The sequence below is a fragment of the Hyperoodon ampullatus genome, assembly GCF_949752795.1.
Source record: "Hyperoodon ampullatus genome assembly, chromosome: 2".
NCBI lineage: Eukaryota > Metazoa > Chordata > Mammalia > Artiodactyla > Ziphiidae > Hyperoodon > Hyperoodon ampullatus.
This window is the reverse complement of record NC_136915.1, coordinates 38,317,394-38,329,954: the sequence shown is the minus strand read 5'-3', so window position 1 is coordinate 38,329,954 and position 12,561 is coordinate 38,317,394. Positions and strand designations below refer to the sequence as shown.

General features: G+C 39.1%; 1 protein-coding gene across 1 annotated transcript in view; it reads left to right on the top strand.

Moving 5' to 3' along the window:
• Window positions 1-12,561, top strand: part of ZSWIM5 (zinc finger SWIM-type containing 5) — a gene marked incomplete at both ends in the record, with an annotated part of 255,304 nt that overhangs the window by 163,475 nt on the left and 79,268 nt on the right. The window lies entirely within an intron of this gene.

Here is a 12,561-nt window from a genome sequence, read left to right as displayed (position 1 = left end):
CGTGGCCTCTCCCGTTGGCGGAGCACAGGCTCCGGAAGCGCAGGCTCAGCGGCCAAGGCCCACGGGCCCAGCCGCCCCGCAGCATGCGGGATCCCCCCGGACCAGGGCACGAACCCGTGTGCCCTGCATCGGCAGGGGTACTCGCAACCACTGCGCCACCAGGGAAGCCCTGTGGGTTTTTTTTAAACTGTGTTTTAGGAGTTCTCTATAGATTCTGGATACAAGCCCTTTAGCAGATGTGTTTGTCAGATATTTTCTCCTTGTCTGTGTCTTGCCTGTTCATTTTCTTAGTGTCTTTTGTAGAGCAGAAAATTTGACAAAGTCTGATTTATCAGTGTTTTTCATGATTATTACTTTCTCAATAATGTTTTTATAGTTTTTCTGACAGCTTTATCTATATCTTTAGTTAGATTTATTTCTAAATATTTGAAATTTTTATGCTGTTGTAAATGGTATTTTACAATTGCACTTTCTAATTGCTGCTTTATCAAAATACAACTGATTTTTGTGTATTAAATTGCTATCCAGTAACCTTAAATTCATTAATTAATTTTTTGTAGGTTCTTTTGGATTTTCTACCTCCACAGTCATATCCTCTACAAATAATGGGAGCTTTTTGTTTTTGTTTTTCTTTCTAATCATTATACTTTTATTTTCCCTGCCTTTCTGCACTGGTTGGGACCTCCAGCACAAAATCAAATAAAAATGGTGCTAGTAGTATCCCTTTCTTGTTCAACTATCTTTTAAAAATAACCATCACCACCAACAACAAACTTTCAGCATTTAGTTTGATGTTTAATGCAAGTTTTTATTGATACCCTTTATCAGATTAAGGAAGTTCCCATGTCTTCCTATTTGCTTACAGTTTTTATCATGATTACAGATTGAATTTTATCATTAGTTATTCTAAACCAAGGGGTTTTATCTGGACATTTAGTTTTCTGTGTTGCAGAATTTACTTAACTAATTTTTAAGTTGTCCTCATAAAATCTTTATTTAAACTATTCCTCCAGGTGTTGATACATGTGGATACTTAGAGTGGACTGAAGCCTCTAACTTCTGTGGTTGAGATTTTGGTGTCTGGGGTTTTGCTCCTTCTAGGATGTTGCTCCAGCTCAGCTTATTTTTAACCAGATGTACTCTGTGTTACACTTTACTTATGCCTTAGTGTAATCCAGTGAAGTAAATAGATTAGTATCATTTAATAGGACAGTATGATGGAAGGCGTAGCTCTCTGATTAGGGCTTGCCTAAGATAACCCAGCTAGTGAGTGGCAGGACCCAGACTTAAATACATAGCTTTTGATTTAAAGCGTAATATACTTTCCATCATACCACAGCCACCTCTACTTGTGCCTAAGTGTTGGTTAGTTTGGAGAAAAGAGACTAGTTTAGAGACTATTGGAGGTAGTAATCTAGATAAGCAGTAATGCAGGCCTGAACCACTAAAGTGGTTGTAAGGATTAAAAAAGGAAATGGCATGCAACTTGTATATTTGCCATTCCCTTTACTATTTTTCTATAACTTTTTCTCATTTCTATCATAGGAGTTTTTTACCATGTATTATAATTATCTATTTATATGTCTCTCTTTTTTTTTACATTATAATATATTCAAGGACTGTGTCTAATTTTGCATCTTTATTGCTCAACTTGAGCACATTGTTCGGAAGATGTTATTTGATTGTCTGTTTGCTTGACAGAGTGAATGAATAGATAGATTATAGAACCATTTTTAGAGAACTTTGTAAACTTTGTATGTAGGAGGCAAGGAAGAGAACAAGTTGTAGAATATTCGACCAGAGTTCAACACTGAATAACCAGGATGTTTTCTTTAATAGGGTCTGGGAAATCAGAGGAGTATAATTCTGGGGGGAGAGATGATGAGTTCAGTTTGGAACATGTTAAGTTTAAGTGACTTCCTTAGGAGATGTTCAGCAGGCAGTTGCAAATGTAGATCTGGAGCCTAGAAGATTTTTAGAGATAATCCTTTTGGGTGTTCCAGCAAAAAGTAACCATTGAAATTACTTGACACTATCCTAGTTCTCCCCATCGCTTCTCTTCTATAAGTAACTTTAACAGCCTCCTCTCTGCTTCTGTTCCAGCCTCTCTTTCAATTCATCCTCCACATTCCTACCAGAATGATCTTCCTAAAACATAAATCTGATCATGATATTGTCTTATTAAAATAATCTTTTAGGGCTTCCCTGGTGGCACAGTGGTTAAGAATCCACCTGCCAATGCAGGGGACACGGGTTCGAGCCCTGGTCCGAAAGGATCCCACATGCCGTGGAGCAACTAAGCCCATGCACCACAACTACTGACCCTACGCTCTAGAACCTGCAGGCCACAACTACTGAGCCGGCATGCCTAGAGCCCGTGCTCTGCAACAAGAGAAGCCACCGCGATGAGAAGCCCGTGCACTGCAACGAAGAGTAACCCCTGCTTCCTGCAGCTAGAGAAAGCCCGTGCACAGCAACGAACACCCAACGCAGCCAGAAATAAATTTATTAAAAAATATAATAAAAATAATCCTTTAATGGCTCTTCCTTGTTTTCAGAAAAGAATCAACACTCTTTACCTGTTTCCTTTATAGTCTCATCCCTCCTTACCTCTTCAGACACGTCTCTCCATCCTCTTCTTTACACTGTATCCTGCAGCCATACAAAACTGCTCAAAGTCCCATGTAGAGGCCACCATTATAGAAGAATAGGTGGTGGAGGTGGTGGTGATACTACTACTAATAGCAGTATTTTTTCAACAAATGTCAGGATTGTGCCAGTCATTATTTTAAGGATTTATATATAATAATAAAATAGCTAACACTTAATATAGCACATACCATGTAGCAGCACCTTTCTAAGAGCTTAACACTTTGCCACATCAGCCAGAGAAGGGTGTCTTCTTAGGTTCAGTTAAACATTCAGACTCAAGACTGTAATAGGCAAAAAAAAAAAAAAAGAAAAAAGAAAAAAGACTGTAATAGGCTACACTTGACATTAATCTACTCAGAAGTATATAGGACATTTCAAAACTTACCTGTAAAGCTACATGAGTCAAAATAGTGTGGTATTGGCATAAAGACAAACATGCAGACCAATGGAATAGAGTATAGATCCCAGAAATAAACCTTCGCATGTATGATCAAACGATTTTTGACAGGGGTGCCAAGACCATTCAATGGGTAAAGGACAGTCTTTTCAACAATTGGTGCTGGGAAAAATGGATGTCCACTTGCAAAAGAAGGAAATTGGGCTCTTACCTAATACCATATACAAAATTTGACTCAAAATGGATCAAAGGACCTAAATGTAAGACCTAAAACAGTAAAACTCTTAGAAGAAGTCATACGACAAAAGCTTCATGGCATTGTATATGGCAGTGATTTCTTGGATGTGACACCAAAGGCACAGGTAATAAAAGAAATTGGATTTCGTAAAAATTAAAAATTTTGTACATCAAAAGACACTATCCACAAAGTAAAAAGGCAATGCACAGAATGGGAGAAAATATTTGCAAATCATATATCTGATAAGGAATTAATACCCAGAATATATAAAGAACTCCTAAAACTCAACAACAAAAGACCAAACAACTTGATTAAAAAATGTGCTAAGGACTTGATAGACATTTCTCCAAAGAAGATATACAAATAGCTAATAAGCATATGAAAAGATGCTCAACATCACTAATCATTAGGGAAATGAATGCAAATCAAAACTCTAATGAGATACCACCTCACACCCAGTAGGATGGCTATTATTAAAAAAAAAACAAAAAAAAAACAAGTGTTAACAAGGATGTGGAGAAATTGGAACACTCGTATACTGCTGGTAGGAATGTATAATGGTACAGCCACTCTGGAAAATAGTATTGAATTTCATTTAAAAAATTAAAAATAGAATTACCATATGGCCCAGCAATTCCACATCTCGGTATATACCCAAAAGAATTGAAAGTAGGGTCTCCAAGAGATATTTGTTCACCCTTGTTCATAGCAGCATCATTCACAATAGCTAAAATGCATAAGTGGGACTTCCTTGGCTGTCCAGTGGTTAAGACTTTGTGCTTCCATTGCAGGGGGCATGGGTTCGATCCCTGGTCAGGGAACTGAGATCCTGCATAACACAGGGCAAGGCCAAAAAAAAAGCAAAAGCAACCCAAGTATCATTGATGGATAAATGGATAAGCAAAATGTGGTAATACATAAAATGGAATGTTATTCAGCCTTAAAAAGGAAGAAAATTCTACAATATGCTGTAATATGAATGAACCTTGAGGACATTATGCTAAGTGAAATAAGCCAGTCGCCAAAAGACAAATACTGTTTGATTCCATTTATATGAGATACTTAGAGTAGTTAAGATCATAGAGACACAAAACACAATGGCAGTTGCCAGGGGCTTGGGGGAGGGAAGAGTGGAGATTTATTGTATAATAAGTATAGAGTTTCAATTTTACAAGATGTAACAAGTTATAAGGATGGATGGTGGTGATGTCTGCACAGCAATGTAAATGTATTTAATACCATTAAACTGCACACTTAAAAACGGCTAAGATGGTATGTGTCTCTTTTTGAATTATGGTTTTCTCAGGGCATATGCCCAGTAGTGGGATTGCTGGGTCATATGTACCACAATGTTCATTGCAACACTATTTACAATAGCCAGGACATGGAAGCAACCTAAATGTCCGTCGACAGATGAATGGATAAAAGAAGATGGGGCACATATATACAATGGAATATTACTCAGCCATAAAAAGAAACGAAATTGAGTTATTTGTAGTGAGGTGGGTGGACCTAGAGTCTGTCATACAGAGTGAAGTAAGTCAGAAAGAGAAAAACAAATACTGTATGTTAATGCATATATATGGAATCTAAAAAGAAAAAAATGGTACTTATGGGGACTTCCCTGGTGGCGCAGTGGTTAAAAATCCACCTGCCAGGGACTTCCCTGGTGACGCAGTGGTTAAGAATCCTCCTGCCAATGGAGGGGACACGGGTTTGACCCCTGGTCTGGGAAGATGCCACATGCTGCGGAGCATCTAAGCCCATGTGCTACAACTACTGAGCCTGTGAGCCACAACTACTGAGCCCACGTGCCACGACTACTGAAGCCCGTGCTCAGCAACAAGAGAAGCCACCGCAACAAGAAGCCTGCGCACCGCATCAAAGAACCAACCTAGCCAAAAATTTAAAAAATAAGATAAACAAATTTTTAAAAAGTCAATAGATTGGTTTAAAAAAAAAAGAATCCACCTGCCAATGCAGGGCACACAGGTTCGAGCCCTGGTCCGGGAAGATCCCACATGCCACGGAGCAACTAAGCCCGTGCGCCACAACTACTGAGCCTGCGCTCTAGAGCCCGTGAGCCACAACTACTGAGCCCACTTGCCACAACTACTGAAGCCCACGCGCCTAGAGCCCATGCTTCACAAGAAGAGAAGCCACCACAACAAGAAGCCTGCGCATCACAATGAAGAGTAGCCCCTGCTCTCTGCACCTAGAGAAAACCTGCACAGCAACGAAGACCCAAGGCAGTCAATAAATAAATAAATAAAAATTTTAAAATGGTACTGATGAATCTAGTGTCAGGGCTGGAATAAAGACGTAGACTTAGAGAATAGACTTGAGGACACGGGGTTGGGGGGAGAAGCTGGGGCGAAGTGAAAGTAGCGTCAACATATACACACTATCAAATGTAAAATAGCAAATGGGAAGCAGCAGCATAGCACAGGGAGATCAGCTCGGTGCTTTGTGATGACCTAAAGGAGTGGGATAGGGAGGGTGTGAAGGAGGCTCAAGAGGGAGGGGATATGGAGATATATGTATGCATGTGGCTGATTCGCTTTGTTGTACAAGAGAAACTAACACAGTATTGTGAAGCAATTATACTCCAATAAAGATCTATTTTTTAAAAATGCCTAAGATCCAATGTTATGTGTATTTCAACACAATTTGAAAGAAAATGAAATATATAGGATAGGATCCAAAGCTTGCAAGCAAGACAGCATCAGGCATTCTTCTTCAGTGAGAGCTTGTAGCAGTTTATAGAGCTGTCTGTACAGCAGTTCAGGAACTATTATTTGCCCTCATTCCTCTAGGTGATGCTCAAGTATAAAGAAATGAGATCCACATTGGACAGGTCTAGGAGGTGCCCTGACTTAAAAGGCTCATGTCCCCAAGGAGTCAGTATCTCTTATAGCAGTTCCATAGGCATCGTGTTCAGGGTTCCCATAAAGGTTGTGCCAAGTTACAAGAGTCACCACTCCAGGGAGCCCAGAGATTTGGCATACAATTAGGTATTTATAATTCTTCCAGTTCTAACCAATCAGGTGTCATTTTTAACCATAATGTTGCTTAGGAACATAGTTGACATTTTACCTTTTTCAGGTCTTCAGGGAACATAGTTAAAATTTTAATCAAAGGTCAAAGTCTCATGAAGAAAGGGAGTTTTGTTAACCCTTTACCCACACACATATTAACCCATTTATACCTCACTACAACAAAATAAAGTAGTTAATATTATTATCCCTTTTTACAGATAAGGAAACTGAAGTACAGAGAAGTAATGTAACTTACTCAGGGTCACACAACTATTAATAAAGATGCTAGAACATGAACCCAGGCAGTATGACTCTGGCATGTACACTCTTAATCATTGTGTTAGGCAGAATAATAGCCTTCCAAAGATGACCACCTCTCAGTCACCAGTGGTAAAGAGGAATTAAGATTACAGAGGGGATTAAATTTACTCATCAGCTGACCTTGAGATGGGAAGATTATCCTGGATTATCCAGGTAGTCCCAGTGCAATCACAGTGGTCCTCATAAGTGAAAGAGGGAAGCAGGAGATACAGCGTCATATTGACACAGTGGAGGTACAGCCATTACTAATGCTAAAGATGGAGAAAGAGGCCACGAGCCAAGGAAAAGCTGGAAAAGGCAAGAAAATGGATTTTCCCCTAGAGGCTCCAGAAGGGATGCAGCCTTGCAGACACTTTTTTTTGGCCTCACCAAGTGGCACGTGGGATCTTAGTTTCCCAGCCAGTGATCGAATCCATGACCCCTACAGTGGAAGCGCAGAATCTTAACCACTGGACCACCAGGGAAGTCCTGCAGACACTTTGATTTTAACCTAGCGAGACCTGTTTTGGACTTCTGACTTCCAGAACTGTAAGATAATAAATCTGTGTTGTCTTAAGCCACCAAGTTTATGGTAATTTGTTACAGCAGCAATAGGAAACTAATACAATCACTATATTACTGCATCTCACATACTATACTTCTTGCTGCCAGGCCATCCCACATTGCTGGTTTGCTTCTGCATATGACATTCTGCCTCCTTTGCCCACTTCTGGAATCCCTTTTCTGGCCCCCGCTTCAGTCTAGATTGGTTGTTTCACCCCTGTGTTTCCATCTCACTCTATAGCACTTCTCATATTGCATGTCAGGTAATGTAGATCTTAGCTACCTGTCCACCACCTTTTCACCTTTCCAGATTTAACTCAAATGTCACTACTGCCTGGAAGTCTTTCCTGAACCCCAGTCCCTCAGCCTGGACTAGTTGTTCCTGCTCTGTTTTCCTTTAATATCACTTAGTGATCTTTGTCATAACATTTTCTTTCTCAATTATAAATGTTTACTTGTCTGCTCTCCCACTAGACACTGTACCTTTTTATCTTAGTATTCTTGGTACCCAGCCTAGTACCTGCACATTTAAGAGCTTAAATAAAGTTTGATGAATGAATCAATGAATCAGTTATTCTATCACTTAGAATTGCCGTTGGAATATTATATTCATCCTGAGGTTGAAAATTTTTTTCTTCATCAGAGTATGAAAAATAAGAAAAATAGCTCACTGTGGCCGCCATCACAAATATGATAATAACCCTGCTGATCTGAGGTTTATCCCTTTCAGCATTCATTGCCTCAAATGATCATTAAATTTTAGCACTATTTCCCTAGATAACAACCTGATTGTTTTTCTTTTTCCCTTCAGTTTTGCATGAGAAAAAATCAAATATTTTACCTGGCATAATGTTTTGGTGTAGACTGGGATTCCACTGTACGGTCTTAGACCTTTGAGCCAAAGAAACTTCTTTGGCTGTTAGTCTTTGTGGACCGTCTAGATTTTTCTCTTTTAGCTACCTCTCAGTTAAGAGTATTTCTATTCATCTTCCAGGAGTCTGCACTTCCATGCCTACAAAAACATTCTACAGCCCTCTTCTTCACTGTATTCTTGGTTTTGAGAATCCTGACATGAACCACAGAGGAACTCTTGAATATAGACCTGGGTTATATGGGAGAAAATTTCATCTAGCTTTTTTGTTTCTCCTACAGGCTTCTCAGTAAGCAAGTTTGCTGACTCACAGAAGGAAGCTTTTCTTTTCCTTGATGTCTATACCTTCTGAGTTCTAATGTGCTATAATTCTGAGACTAAGCCAGAATACATTGGACTTTAGCTCAGATCATGACTTTTATAAACAAATTTAAACTCAGTTTAAAGAAGAGAAAAATAAATTACATCACACAGAGCATAAGAACCCATAAATGCACAATTCACAATTTAGATATTCCAAAGGTGATTCAGGGAATCTTTCTAAAGAAGTATACACGAGGAGGAACATTCTGGTTAGGAGTTTTGTTCTCTGCCTTTGGGGTTGGAGCAGCAAAGGAGTTAAAAGTCATATGAGAACAGTGGGGATGGGACTTCCCTGGTGGCGCATTGGTTAAGAATCCTCCTGCCAATGCAGGAGACACGGGTTGGAGCCCTGGTCCGGGAAGATCCCACATGCCGCGGAGCAACTAAGCCTGTGCACCACAACTACTGAGCCTGCACTCTAGAGCCCGCAAGCCACAACTACTGAGCCTGTGTGCCACAACTACTGAAGCCCGGGTGCCTAGAGCCCGTGCTCTGCAACAAGAGAAGCCACTGCAATGAGAAGCCCATTCACCGCAACGAAGAGTAGCTCCTGCTCACTGCAACTAGAGAAAGCCCGCGCGCAGCAACAAAGACCCAACGCAGCCAAAAATAAATATAATAAATAAATAAATTTTTAAAAATTAAAAAATGAAAGAACAGTGGGCGCAAGGAAATGCTGGCCAACTGATGGGATTGTACAGTAAGAATGTAATTTTGATTCAGAAGAGTTGCTGACGCTAGAGATTTTTCCAATGGAGAACTGCTCCTTGGATCCAGTGGATGATGTGAATGCATTTAGAACACTGAGTGAAGACCTAATGAGAATGTCTTCTATTTGATTGGTGTTTGTAATGGAATCAGGTTACTGTAGAATGTGGAAAAATGCTTTTCTCCGGTTTCTAAACAAAATGAAAAGCATTGTCCTAATTGAATTTGTTTTGACATTCTTGCTGCCCCACACAGGTCAAGTCGCAAGATGGAACAAAAGAATAAAGCTAGAGGGTAATATGAGGCCTTGACCAAAATATCGTAAACGTTAGGAATGGTGTTCTTACTAGCACATGAAACCTTTAAATAAAGAATGTTGTGTGGGATATGCATTCATCTCCATATTAAAAAGGCCATGTTGGAAATAAAATGTCATGGAGTTTAATAAAAATGAGGATTAAGATTGCCTGAAAATTAGTCTTTTGATTGCTGTAAGAATTTGATTACAGTTCAAATGATATTTATGCATAGGCATTTTCTTTAAATCATTTGAGGTTAAGGCTCAGCTCAAAATGAAGGGGTCTTTAGATATTGGAATAAAGGAGTTAACTACAGTTATAGTCGGAATACTAACATAATAACATTTTTTGAGTATTTATGGTATGGCAGACACTATTCTAAGTGCTATATATTACCTCATTTTAGTATAATTTCAGTATATTCTGATGACTTGATTCAGTGTATACAGTCTCAAAGAAGTAGCCAGAAGTTTTTCCTCTTGGAAAAGGATATCTGGGTAATTTTTAATGCTTTAATATAAATCTGAATACTCTTTTGAAGACTCTCAAAAATAAACAGTTCATCACTCAATATTGTGGTTGATCAAAAACACCTATGGGTATCCTTTTCTTTTTGTGTTTTGTTTTTTTTTTAAATATATTTATTTATTTGGCTGTGCCGGGTCTCCATTTGCGGCACGCGGGATCTTCGTTGCGGCATGCAAGATCTTTTAGTTGCGGCATGCAGGATCCAGTTCCCTGACCAGGAATCAAACCCGGGCCCCCTGCATTGGAGTGTGGAGTCTTAACAGCTGGAGCACCAGGGAAATCCCTCCTTTTCCTTTTGAAAAACAATTTATTGTTTCATTTTTATTTTCCCCCATTGATGTAGACTACTAAATGGAGTAAGGTAATTTCTGAAATCATTTTACAATTGTATATTGCCCTTTTCTCTATTCAAATCAATAACCCACGTGGTAATTATTAGCCTATAACATCCCTTTTGGCAACATGTGTACCTTGTATATGTACACATTGTTTCTGCGGATAACTGCTTAAAGGGTGTAGTATTTTTTCCCAATCTGTGAACTGAGGAGCGCATCTGATCTGCAGTTCTGAATAGATTGATTGTCCATCAATATACAAGACAACTTGTTCTATAAGTCTTCTGCTCCACAGAGTGGTTGGGGTAGGGGGAATGAATTTATCATGAATTTATCATTTTTAAAGTGATTATGTTTTAGGCATATTAGATTTGTAAATGAATCTTCCAGACAAATCATTCCCATTTTTTCTAAATAAAATGTTTCTAAAATAACAAAAGAAAAATAATTTAATCTTTTAAAATATACACCTAATCAATCCCCTTAATAGAGATCCAAGTAAAAGAGTACTGGAAAACTAGGTAATGCACGGGTATCTCTAAGTGAATACCTGGGCTTGGGAAGCCTCATTGTTCTTTAACTGTGTTGCTGGGACAGATGGAGAGTGGAGACCATTGCCTGCTGAAGCTGATGCTGAGAAGGGCCTGTGGCTGCTCTTCAGAGGTTAATACAAGGAAAACCTCTTGATTTGCCAGAGGAGTCTGGGAGGGGAGCAGATGGCCACAAGAAGGGCCCTCCAGCTTACTCAGCTGCTCTGAGAAGCTTAGGGTGACCTCTCTAATACAAACAAACCAAATAGCTCTCAGGGTAATAGGGCAGCATCATTTGTATTCCCGAATAACAATACTGCTCCTCACTTTGCAATCTCTTGCACCCTCACCCAGTCTGTGGGCGCCATCTGCTTCTTGTGAACTTATATAGGTGCTGGCTCTGGCCAGTTGGGATCACTATTGAATGATAGCAAACACATTTCTCTGGGAAATGTGTTCTTTACAAATTACTTTCACATGAATCTGGTAGGCATATAAGTATTATAATGTCTATTTGCATAATTAAGAAACTGAGGCAAAGAGGAATTGAGGGGTATTGGAATTAGAACTCAAGCACCCTGATTCTTTAGCTCTGTATATAATAGTGTGAGTCCACAGAGCCATTCCAGTGCTCTTGTTTAGGCAGTAGTTACCCAGCTTTTGAGTAAGGTTTTCTAGAAGGGAAATTAGTTATTTTGAGGATGTCACTTGCACTGTTTTAAGCCTTTGTGTGACTACCATTTTGCTAGGTGACAGAAAGGAAAATGAGTGGCTGCTGGTATACTGCTTTGGCCTTCTAGGAGACAAGAATTAAGTGAGAAAGTCTAATTTATACTATATAGTTTCATCAAAACCAAATTTATTCAAGAGGAAAGCGTTCTCATTCAAAGGAGTTACCTAGTTTGTATATCTGTGTGTGTATATACTCTTAAACTGACTATAAGAAAAATCATTCTTTTTGTAAACCACAGCTCTCCTTTTCCCTGCCATTGGCTGAAACTACATTCATTTTCATGCATTAGCACCTGCTCAAGGGTCTGGTGAATCAAAAGAGCAATGAGCAAAGTGGTTTTAATTGCCCAAGCTTTACTAGAGGCTTTCTTGCACTTGGAAACACAAAAGACTTTGAATGGTGTCAGAGGGCTGTACTGAGAAGTGCTTTCCTTTAGAGCTTTCAGATGATTCACTCACTGTGCTGAGACATTGTCTTGTACAGATAAATTCGTAAACCTATCTTCATTCCAACTGTGAGAGCATCACAGAGCACTTGTCAGTTTCAGTTGCCTTGAACAATTGCCCAGGAAACCAGGCAAACATCAGAGTTTACTGACTTGTCATTAGTGCATCTTTATAGAACTGTGCTTGCTAATTACTTTTATAAAATTTTGTGTACATAATTTAAACTGCATGGTCATATTCCATATATTGTAGTAGTTAAGAGTGCAGGCTCTGCCTGGTACAAATCCCAACTCAACCTTTTACAGAATGTGTGCTCTTAGACAAGTTCCTTTACATCTCTGAGCCTCAGTTTCCTCATCTGAAAAAGGTGACTAATAAATAAACCTATCTTGTAGAGCTGTTGTGAGGGTTTAATTAGTTAATACATGGAAAGTATCAATACTTAGAACACTCTCTGGCACATAGTAAATATCCAGTAATTGTTAATTAATAAATTGCTCATATTTTATATTTTTAAAAAGGGTTCGAAAATTGGTGGAAGCATAACAGCTGTCCATTT